Raw genomic sequence first — 12,760 nt, forward strand, 5'->3', positions numbered from 1 at the left:
CACCCTTCTGCTGGGAACAGCCAGCCTTCCTTCACGGTTTCAGCCTTGGCATTTATCTCCTCCACAGTTCTAAAGTTAGCAGAGAAATGAAAATATTTCATTTCCTTGCTTATGCATCCACTTTTTCAAATTACTCCCAGGAAATGTCAATCCCAGGAGAAATATTGTGGAGATGGTGACTGCATTAAAACCATGCAGAAGCGTGGCCTGTCCTAGTGAAAATTTCCAGGACACCTACATTGACCCTGAGTCCTCTTTGCTCAAGGAAAACAGTTTCACAGACCTTCCTGCTCAGAGAAGGAAGAGTGGGTGCCTTCAGCAGTCCAAGAAGGGCTAGCTGACATCACCAAGCTGGCCGTCACATTGGTGTGTGGCATGTGTTGCTCAGGGTGATTTTTTTTAATTAAACTTTGGAACAAAACCCTTGTTTTCTATTTTTAGTTTCATTTGTAATAATGGAATGAAAAATAAGTGATCCTTGAACTCCTGTTTCACATCAGTCACAGAGAGCAAATATAGCTCCTCTGACAGCCACTAAGTTAGGGCTAAGGAATTTCTAAGCAATTCAGGGGTGTGAATTTGCACATTCTTTAAGCTGTTTTTTTTTTGTTTTTTTTTTTTTTTCTGGGCAGTCTGTCTCTGGAGATAAAATGTGAAACACGATATGGGAGCATAGTTGGCATTCACAGGTGACAATCAGACTTATAGGAGTAAGTCTAATTATAGCATAAAGGATTATCAGCAAAGGGCTGGGCTCCTATATTTGGTGGGTGGTGAAACTACGTCTTTACCATGACACCTTCCTCTCACTTGTTCTTGGCCCCAACGACATAACCTCAGCCCACAATGCAGGCTAGAGGGGCAGAATGTTACCAAATACAAAAAATATCAGACTCTGGGATCAGAAAGTGTGAGACATAGAACAAGTGTGTTTTCCTTATGGAAAAAAAAAGAGAAAAAAAAAGCAAAGTGAATAAGTGCACATTGCTTCTAAAAGTTAATTCTGATTCTTCTTCAAATCCATAAATAAAATGTTAAACCTATTGTTTCATGATTTGATTTTGTTTTGTCTATTATTCTTTAATTTTGTCCTGATAATCTGATTTCCAGTTAAGGCCAGTCACACAGTGGTATCCAATTCTTTGTGACCCCATGAACCACAGCACACCAGGCTTCCCTGTCCATCACCAACTCACAGAGTCCACCCAAACCCATGTCCATTGAGTCAGTGATGCCATCCAACCATTTCATCCTCTGTCATCCCCTTCTCCTCCTGCCCTCAATCTTTTCCAGCATCAGCGTCTTTTCCCATCTCTTGAAGAATTTTCCACATTTTTTTGTGATCCACACAAAGGCTTTGGTGTAGTCAATAAAGCAGAAGTGGATGTTTTTCTGGAACTCTCAGCTTTTTCAATGATCCAACACATGTTGGAAATTTGATCCTTGGTTCCTCTGTCTTTTCTAAATCCAGCTTGAACATCCAGAAGTTCACAGTTCACATACTGTTGAAGCCTGGCCTGGAGAATCTTGAGCATTACTTCAGGACCCAGGAGAAAGGAGCAGGGACCCCACAAGAGACGGACTCAGACTTGCCTGTGACGTTCTTAGCTGTTACTGAAGTCAAGTCTGGTGGATAACTGCTTGAAAGCCAATACTCCAGAGACAAGATCAGTGGAAAGGAAAATTTGTTTTATTTTGGAGGCTGGCAATTGAGGGAGAAGGTAGACTCACGTCCAAAGGCCAATGTCCCCCTGATAATCAGTGGGAAAGAGCTTTTAAAGGGGAATTTCAGGGGTATATAGACAGAGGGAGGAAGCTAAATGCAGAAACAACACAGCTCTGACAGTCATCTTTTTAAAAAAATTTATTTATTTTAGTTGGAGGCTAATTACTTTACAATATTGTATTGGTTTTGTTATAAATTGACATGAATCAGCCATGGCTGTACATGTGTCCACCATCCTGAACCCCCCCTCCCTCCTCCCTCCCCATCCCATCCCTCAGGGTCATCCCACAGCACCAGCTCTGAGCACCCTGTCTCATGCATCAAACCTGGACTGGCAATCTGTTTCACATATGATAATATACATGTTTCAATGCTACTGTCTCCAATCATCCCACCCTCGCCTTCTCCCACAGAGTCCAAAAGACTGTTCTATACATCTGTGTCTCTTTTGCTATCTCACATACAGGGTTATTGTTACCATCTTTCTAAATTCCATATATATGCATTAGTATACTGTATTGGTGTTTTTCTTTCTAGCTTACTTCACGCTGTATAATAGGCTCCAGTTTCATCCACCTCATTAGAACTGATTCAAATGGATTGTTTTTAATGGCTGAGTAATATTCCATTGTGTATATGCACCACAGCTATCTTATCCATTCATCTGCTGATGGACATCTAGGTTGCTTCCATGTCCTGGCTATTGCAAACAGTGCTGTGATGAACATTGGGGTACATGTGTCTCTTTCAATTCTGGTTTCCTCAGTATCTACGCCATGCCTTGGGATTGGTGGGTTGTATGGCAGTTCTATTTCCAGTTTTTTAAGGAATCTCCACACTGTTCTCCATAGTCGCTGTACTAGTTTGCATTCCCACCAACAGTGTAAGAGGGTTCCCTTTTCTCCACACCCTCTCCAACACTTATTGTTTGTAGACTTTTTGATAGCAGCCATTCTGACCAGGGTGAGATGGTACCTCATTGTGGTTTTGATTTGCATTTCTCTGACAATGAGTGATGTTGAGCATCTTTTCATGTGTTAGCCATCTGTATGTCTTCTTTGGAGAACTGTCTGTTTAGTTCCTTGGCCCGTTTTTTTGATTGGGTCATTTATTTTTCTGGAATTGAACTGCAGGAGTTGCTTGTATATTTTTGAGATTAATTCTTTGTCATTTGCTTCTTTTGCTATTGTTTTCTCCCATTCTGAAGGCTGTCTTTTCATTTTGCTTACGGTTTCCTTCATTGTGCAAAAGTTTTTAAGTTTAATTATGTCCCATTTGTTTACTTTTCCTTTTATTTCCATTACTCTGGGAGGTGGGTCATAGAGGATCCTTCTGTGATTTATGTCAGAGAGTGTTTTGCCTATGTTTTCCTCTAGGAGTTTTATAATTTCTGGCCTTATGTTTAGATCTTTAATCCATTTTGAGTTTATTTTTGTGTATGGTGTTAGAAAATATTCTAGTTTCATTCTTTTACAAGTGGTTCACCAGTTTTCCCAGCACCACTTGTTAAAGAGATTGTCTTTTCTCCATTGTATATTCTTGCCTCCTTTGTCAAAGATAAGGTGTCCATAGGTGCCTGGATTTATCTCTGGGCTTTCTATTTTGTTCCATTGATCTATATTTCTGTCTTTGTGCCAGTACCATACTGTCTTGATGACTGTAGCTTTGTAGTATTGCCTGAAATCAGGCAGGTTGATTCCTCCAGTTCCATTCTTCTTTCTCAAGATTGCTTTGGCTATTTGAGGTTTTTTTTATTTCCATACAAATAGTGAAATTATTTGTTCTAGTTCTGTGAAAAATACCATTGGTAGCTTGTTGGGGATTGCATTGTGTCTATAGATTGCTTTGGGTAGTATACTCATTTTCACTATATTGATTCTTCCAATCCATGAACATGGTATATTTCTCCATCTATTTGCCTCTTCTTTGATTTCTTTCATGAGTGTTTTATAGTTTTCAATATATAGGTCTTTTGTTTCTTTATATAGATATATTACTAACTACTTTATTCTTTTTGTTGCAATGGTGAATGGAATTGTTTCCTTAATTTCTCTTTCTTTTTTCTCATTGTTAGTGTATAGGAATGAGAGGGATTTCTGTGTTAATTTTATATCCTGAAACTTTACTTTATTCATTGATTAGCTGTCTAGAGCCATACTACCCTGAACACACCTTATCTTGTCTGACAGTCATCTTAAAATCAGTCGTGCAGTGGTCTGATCAGTGTTGATTGTTTTAAGTACAGTCAGTCTTTAGTTCCAGGGTTGATTTTTTTCTCTATATCTTTTTTTTTTTTTTTTTTTGAGGCCAGTCCTCAGAATCATGGCAGATTATGTCACAGCTACAGTCTGGTCATCACATAGTTAACTTCTACCTGGTAGAGGTTTCAGTATCTACAAGACAGCTCAAAGCATTTGGCTCAAAATATCACTGTAGCCCTTGAGAAGGAATTAAAAATCCTTGACTTTGCTTAATGACTATAGTGTTATTTGGTCTTGTTTGACTGTTTTCTTTTGCTTCTGCATTTTCTCACTTCTCTGATAAAGCTTATCATGTGGCTAAAATGCTTCTACAGACAGAAGGCAGGTGGAGGATGTAGGGTGGGAAGGCCTTAGGGTCCTGCTTCAAGTCAACATTACCACTATTCCTATGGTGATTCTTTCTTATTTCAGTATCAACATGGAGAGCCCCATCCAAACCCTGGCCTCTCAGTTTCTTTATTTTCTCCTTCAGTGTCTTGTCACATGGTCCACCGTACCATGCATCCCTAATCAAACTTCAGTGCTGACATTAGCAGCATTCCCTGACCGCCCATTGCAAGGATCTGCATCTCTGATCACCATCATTCAACTTTCCGGCCAACTTCCTTTCACCTTCTGGCTCTGTCCCATCCCTTTACCCTGCAGCTTCTTCATTGTTCATCTCCCCACTCACCTGCTTATTTAAATTCCCCCCTCATCTGCTTATCTAGTTAGACTCCATGATCATTTTAATCCCTGTCTTGCATTTAGTCTCAACTTCTTTGACTTCATCATATGTGTCAGCAAAATCTGAACTTGAGTAAGCTCCATTCTGGCTTGTTCTGCAGCTATAGACCTTGGCCCACAAAAATAAATAAACAAATAAGATAAATGCAGAAATGTGCAGATTAGATCCACTTTATTCCTTAAAACCTTAAGTGGTCCCTCAAGCATACCTCATAATCCTCTGACATTCTTATAATCAGTTTACTCTGTGATTACATTTCACATTTCCTTTTTCCTCAAACTCCAACTATTTATTTTACCTCCTTGACCTCAGCTGAATTTGACATCATATTTTAGTTTGCTGGCAAATAAAAGCAATCAAAAAGGAAATTTTTTTAATGAAGTAAAATAAAGGGAGATGAGACAAAAACGGAATTTCAGATATTGTTCTGAAGTCATTCCTTCAAAACAGCCCTGGCTGTTTTCTGAAATGGCATAGAAAAATGACCGCTCAGCTGCAACATCCATCCCTGTGCATCAGTCAGAGAAACATGGGTTCCTTAGAGAAATGGCCTGTTCCAGGTATGAAGTCAATCAGTCAGTTCAGTCACTTAGTCATGTCCGATTCTTTCCGACCCCATGGACTGCAGCACGCCAGGCCTCCCTGTCCATCACCAACTCCTGGAGTTTCCCCAAACTCATGTCCACTGAGTCAGTGATGCCATCCAACCATCTCATCCTCTGTCATCCCCTTCTCCTCCCACCTTCAATCTTTCCCAGCATCAGGGTGTTTTTCAATGAGTAACTTCTTCATATCAGGTGGCCAAAGTATTGGAGTTTCAGCTTCTGTATCAGTCCTTCCAATGAATATTCAGGACTGATTTCCTGTAGGATGGACTGGTTGGATGTCCTTGCAGTATTAAATACAAAAGACATAAGAGATGGAGTAGGAAAGAACACCGTGTGCCAGAAAGTAAGTCAGCCTGAAGAAGGCGACACTGGCTGAATCTGGGACATCTTGATCACCCAAAAGAAAAAGGTCAGTAAAATGTACTACCTAGTGGATTAAAATAAAATATCCAGGAGTCTATGCTGAATAAATGGATAAATAGGTGAGATAAATAAATAAATAGAAGATTGCCAGTTACTATAGGTAGAAGGAATGATAGAGTTATAAAATCACCATTTGCAACCACCATGTGAATAACTGTTCAAGGAAGAATGCCAATGAAACAAACTTTTAGTTAAATTTTGATGAGTAATAAGATATTTACAAAATATCTCCTCAAAGTACCTCCTCAAATATAACTTGTTGATTACAAAGGAAGATAAATTTCCTTTCAGATGGAGAATTCTTGCAGATGGAACCTTAAGTAGTTTTATTAACTTGCATGTGTTGATATAACAGAATACCACAGGCCGTGTGGCTTAAAAAACAGGCACATATTTTCTCACGTTCCTGGAGGCTGGAGGTCCAAGGTCAAAGGCCAGTGGGTTGGTTTATAGCCAGGTTTCTCTCCTTGGCTTGCAGGCACCGGCTTTCATGCTGTGTCCTCACATGGGCTTTCCTCTAAGCACACATACTCCTGGCATCCCTTCCTCTGCTTTTGAGAACACCAGTCCTGTAGAGTCAGGCCCCTCTTCTGATTTCATTTAACCTTAATTACCTCCTAAGACCCAGTTTTCCAATACAATCATATATTGGGGGTTAAAGGCCAAATATATGAGTTGGGGAGGAATACAATTCTGCCTGTAACAGTGGTCAAATTTAACATCAGGGATAATAGAGAAATTGACAACATTTGACTTAATTTTATAACCAGAAGGATACAATATCACTTACAAAGCATTCTTGCCAGAAGGGCTAACCTGTACAAACAACTGTCTGGAATTCTTCAAAGGGTCAGTGTCATGAAAGATGAAGAAAGACCAAGGAAGTTCTTCAAATGAAAGGAACTGTTCCACATCAAGGAGACAAAAACAACAGGACAACTAGAGGCAGTGTACGAACCTGAGTTTCTGAAAAGGAAACTGCTAGGACCACTGGCCAAGTTTGAATACAGGCTGTCTTTTAGATATAACATGGCATCAGTGTTGCAACAGTGCCAAACTTCCTGAATCTTATCATTGTGTTATGACTGTGCAAGAAAATGTCCTGCTTCTAGGAAATAGATACTAAGGCCTTTAGGAATAAAGGATCATGACATCTGCAATTTACTCTCCAATTATTTCTAAAAAACAAACAAACAAACAAGTACATCAAGGATATGTAGAGATTTAAAACAAACTGATAATAATTGATACATCTAAAGGAAATGTTCTTGAAACTTTTCATAGACTTGAAAATTTTAATACAAAAAGTTTTTTTTTAAAAAAGAACGAAAACCACAATTTTAAATAATGCAGGTAGCTTCATTGACTCACAAAATCCTCCCATAATTGACTTTTAAAGGTATAAATCCACAAGGACAGAGAGATGAGCAGGAACAATAGAACTTGGGAACCAGAGAAGCAGATGGAGTAGTAGTAATTTACTGAACAGATTCAAAGAGCTGAATCTGAAACCAGAGGTGGGTACAGCCAGCCAGTGTACACTACAGAATCCCCCAGAGGCCCAGTCACTGGCAGTACCAGCTGCCTCTGAGGATGAGACTGAAAACAAAAGAATCCCTTCCCTATTGGAGCATACCAACTGCTTCTCACTCACCTCGCAGATGAGAGGTTTTACCCCCTATAGAGGGTAAAGCAGAGTGTGTCTGAGCTTGTAGATTCCAGAGACTTTGAGAGCAGGAAGTTACTACTGAAAACAAGTGATATAGAAAAGCATACATGCATACAGGTACTGTCGTTTTCAAGCTGTGGACCCAGGACAGTTCATCATATTCTGATTGGGCAAACTTCTTAAACTCATCCAAAACTTTAAAAATGTTGGAAGAAATCACTAGCTAGAGAGAAACAAATTTAAAACATAGCTGGCAACCTTATAAAAGTCACTAGATCCACAGTATTTATCAGTAAGTTTGATGACACCACCCTTATGGCAGAAAGTGAAGAAGAAATAAAGAGACTCTTGATGAATGAGAAGAGGAGAGTGAGAAAGTTGGCTTAAAGCTCAACATTCAGAAAACTAAGATCATGGCATCCAGTCCCATCACTTCATTGCAAATAGATGGGGAAACAGTGGAAACAGTGGCAGACTTTAACTTTGACTAAACAGAACTTTGTTGGCAAAGTAATGTCTCTGCTTTTTAATATGCTGTCGAGTTTGGTCATAAATTTTCTTCCAAGGAGCAAGTGTCTTTATTTCATGGCTGCAGTCACCATCTGCAGTGACTTTGGAGCCCAAGAAAATAGTCTGTCACTGTTTCCATTGTTTACCCATCTATTTGCCATGAAGTGATGGGACTGGATGACATCACCTTCATTTTCTGAATGTTGAGTTTTAAACCAATTTTCTCACTCTCTATTAGTCAAGAGGCTCTTTAGTTCTTCTTCTCTTTCTGCCATAATGGTGATGTCATCTTCATATCTGAGGTTATTGATATTTCTCCAGGCAATCTTGAATCCAGCTCATGCTTCTTCCAGCCTGGAATGTCTCATGATGTACTCTGCATATAAGTTAAATCAGCAGGGTTTCAATATACAGCCTTAACGTACTCCTTTCCCAATTTGGAACCAGTCTGTTGTTCCATGACCAGTTCTAACTGTTGCTTCTTGACCTGCATACAGATTTCTCAGGAGGCAGGTCAGGTGGTCTGGTATTTCCATCTCTTTCAGAATTTTCCACAGTTTGTTGTGATCCACACAGTCAAAAGCTTTGGCACAGTCAATAAAGCAGAAATAGATGCTTTTCTGGTATTTTCTTGCTTTTTCGATGATCCAACAAATGTTGACAATTTGATCTCTGGTTTCTCTGCCTTTTCTAAATCCAGTTTGAACATCTGGAACTTTGCGGTTCACATACTGTTGAAGCCTGTCTTGCAGAATTTTGAGCATTACTTTGCTAGTGTGTGAGATGAGTGCAATTGTGCATTAGTTTGATCATTCTTTGGCATTGCCTTTCTTTGGGATTGGAATGAAAACTGACCTTTTCCAGTCCTGTGGCTGCTGCTGAGTTTTCCAAATGTGCTGGCATATTGAGTGCAGCACTTTCACAGCATCGTCTTTCAGGATTTGAAATAGCTCAACTGGAATTCCATCACCTCCACTAGCTTTGTTCATAGTGCTGCTTCCTAAGGCCCACTTGACTTCGCATTCAAGGATGTCTGGCTCTAGGTGAGCGATCACGCCATCGTGGTTATCTGGGTCATGAAGATCTTTTTCTTATAGTTCTGTGTATTCTTGCCAACTCTTCTTAATATCTTCTGCTTCTGTTAGGTCCATACAATTTCTGTCCTTTTTTGTGCCCATCTTTGTATGAAATGTTCCCTTGGTATCTCTAGTTTTCTTGAAGAGATCTCTAGTCTTTCTCATTCTATTGTTTTCCTCTATTTCTATGCATTGGTCACTGAGGAAGGCTTTCTTATCTCTCCTTGCTATTCTTTGGAACTCTGCATTCAAATGGATATATCTTTCCTTTTTTCCTTTGCCTTTTGTTTCTCTGCCTTTCTCAGCTATTTATAAGGCCTCCTCAGACAACCATTTTTGCATTTTTTTTCTTGGGGATGGTCTTGATCACTTCTCCTATACAATGTCATGAACCTCCATCCATTGTTCTTCAGGCACTCTGTCTATCAGACCTAATCCCTTGAATCTATTTGTCACTTGCTCTGTATAATCATAAGGGATTTGATTTAGGTCATACCTGAATGGTCTAGTGGTTTTCCCTACTTTCTTCAATTTAAGCTAAATATTTATAATCAATTGAAAAACAGGTTTCCATAGAGTATATACAATATGACCTTAAATTTCTCCTTATATATCTGTGCCCACACACACAGCAGAAATTGAAGAACAGAGATGTAAGTCACAGTGCCTGAGTTAAAATTCAGGTTTTACAATTTTCTGTATGAATTAAGTCAAGTCATGTAACCTCTCTAAGTCTCATTTTCCTCATCTGTGAAATGGAAAGTAATTGTGCTTAACTCATTAAGGTGTTATGAGAATTAAGTGAATACTTACAAAAACTCGATACGTGGCTCAGACTGTAAAAAATCTACTTGCAATGCAGAAGACCTTGGTTTGTTCTCTGGGTTGGGAAGATCCCCTGGAGAAAGGAACGGCTATTCATTCCAGCATTTTGGCCTGGAGAATTCCATGGACAGAGGAACCTTGCATGCTACAGTTCATGAGGTCACAAAAAGTTGGACACGATTGAGTGACTTTCACTTTTACACAGATATATGTATATATATACAAAGATATGTGTGTATATGTATATCCAAAAATCCAGCATATTTATACTCAATTTGTGTTATTTTCTCAGCTCTTTGATGTTTTCTGACTTTCAGACACAATATATACATTATTTCATAATATATGACAATGCTAAGCTTATGCTTTTGAGAATTTCATAAGCTATTTTCAATATTATCACTTCAGTTCAGTCACTCAGTCGTGTCCGATTCTTTGTGACCCCATGAATCACAGCATGCCAGGCCTCCCTGTCCATCACCAACTCCCGGAGTTCACTCAGAATCATGTCCATCGAGTCAGTGATGCCATCCATTCATCTTATCCTCTGTTGTTCCCTTCTCCTCCTGCCCTCAATCCCTCCCAGCATCAGAGTCTTTTCCAATGAGTCAACTCTTCGCATTAAGTGGCTAAAGTACTGGAGTTTCAGCTTTAGCATCATTCCTTCCAAAGAAATCCCAGGCCTGATCTCCTTCAGAATGGACTGGTTGGATCTCCTTGCAGTCCAAGGGACTCTCAAGAGTCTTCTTCAACACCACAGTTCAAAAGAATCAATTCTTCAGTGCTCAGCCTTCTTCACAATCTAACTCTCACATCCATACATGACCACAGGAAAAACCATAGCCTTGACTAGACGGACCTTTGTTGGCAAAGTAATGTCTCTGCTTTTCAATATGCTATCTAGGTTGGTCATAACTTTCCTTCCAAGGAGTAAGCGTCTTTTAATTTCATGGCTGCACTCACCATCTACAGTGATTTTGGAGCCCCCCAAAAATTAAGTCTGACACTGCTTCCACTGTTTCCCCTTCTATTCCCAATGAAGTGATGGGGCCAGATGCCATGATCTTAGTTTTCTGAATGTTGAGCTTTAAGCCAACTTTTTCACTCTCCTCTTTCATCAAGAGGCTTTTTAGTTCCTCTTCACTTTCTGCCATATGGGTGGTGTCATCTGCATATCTGAGGTTATTGATATTTCTCCCGGCAGTCTTGATTCCAGATTGTGCTTCTTTGAGTCCAGCGTTTCTCATGATGTACTCTGCATTTGAGTTAAATAAGCAGGGTAACAATATACAGCCTTGATGTACTCTTTTTCCTATTTGGAACCAGTCTGTTGTTCCATGTCCAGTCCTAACTGTTGCTTCCTGACCTGCATATAGGTTTCTCAAGAGGTATTCTTGCTCTGGTATTCCCATCTCTTTCAGAATTTTCCACAGTTTATTGTGGTCCATACAGTCAAAGGCTTTGGCATAGTCAATAAAGCAGAAATAGATGTTTTTCTGGAACTCTCTTGCTTTTTCCATGATCCAGCGGATGTTGGCAATTTGATCTCTGGTTCCTCTGCCTTTTCTAAAACCAGCTTGAACATCTGGAAGTTCACGGTTCACGTGTTGCTGAAGCCTGGCTTGGACAATTTTGAGCATTACTTTACTAGCATGTGAGATGGGTACAATTGTGTGGTAGTTTGAGCATTCTTTGGCATTGCCTTTCTTTGGAATTGGAATGAAAACTGACCTTTTCTAGTCCTGCAGCCACTGCTGAGTTTTCCAAATGTGCTGGCCTATTGAGTGCAGCACTTTCACAGCATCATCTTTCAGGATTTGAAATAGCTCCACTGGAATTCCATCACCTCCACTAGCTTTGTTCGTAGCGATGCTTTCTAAGACCCACTTGACTTCACATTCCAGGATGTCTGGCTCTAGGTCAGTGATCACACCATTGTGATTATCTTGGTCCTGAAGATCTTTTTTGTACAGTTATTCTGTGTGTTCCTCAATATTATAGCAAAGTAAAATTATCTTTAGGAAGCATTCTTTTCAAAAATTCAGTAAATTTTGAGGATCACTGAGCTGGCCCAAAGAGCAAAGCCCATATGTGATTTTCAAGAAACAATTTCACAGACTGCTGCTGCCTTTTTCCCTGAGAGGAAGAAAGTTTATCTCAGGTGAGACAGTTATGGACCTTAGGCACATTGTCTCATTGGTATCTAGACGTCAGTGTGACCTGGTTGAAGGCATGAAATATTCACCCAATTTCAAGAGTTCATGTCCTGGCAGGAAATACCTTAGAAAGTATCTCTCTGATCCTTGCTTCTTATTTGAATAAATCTGTAGATCCAAACGTGTTTTCTTCAGGACCTGAGTTCAGAAGCAATCTTCCTGCATGGCACACCCTTTCTCTATCTCCAATTATATTTTTATTTAAACCCATATTGTGACGTGATGTGTATGGCTTCATCAGTGGGGAGGATATTAATAACAGGGGAGGTGCTACATTTTGGGGTAAGGGGCACATTGAAAGTCTCTGTATCAGACATCTGGGACAATGTTAAACACACCAACATGCAAATCACAGGAGTCCCAGAAGAAGAAGACAAAAAGAAAGTCCATGAGAAAATGCTTGAGGAGATAATAGTTGTAAACTTCCCTAAAATGGGGAAGGAAATAGCCACCCAAGCCCAAGAAACCCAGAGAGTCCCAAACAGGATAAACCCATGGCAAAACACCCCAAGGCACATATTAATCAAATTAACGAAGATCAACCACAAAGAGCACATATTAAAAGCAGCAAGGGAAAAGCAACAAATAATACACAAGGGATCCCCATAAGGATAACAGCTGATCTTTCAGTAGAAACTCTTCAGGCCAGAAGGGAATAGCAAGACATACTTAAAGTGATGAAAGAGAACAACCTACAACCCAGATTACTTTACCCAGCA

This window comes from Bos indicus, chromosome 9, assembly GCF_029378745.1.
Source record: "Bos indicus isolate NIAB-ARS_2022 breed Sahiwal x Tharparkar chromosome 9, NIAB-ARS_B.indTharparkar_mat_pri_1.0, whole genome shotgun sequence".
Classification (NCBI taxonomy): Eukaryota; Metazoa; Chordata; class Mammalia; order Artiodactyla; family Bovidae; genus Bos; species Bos indicus.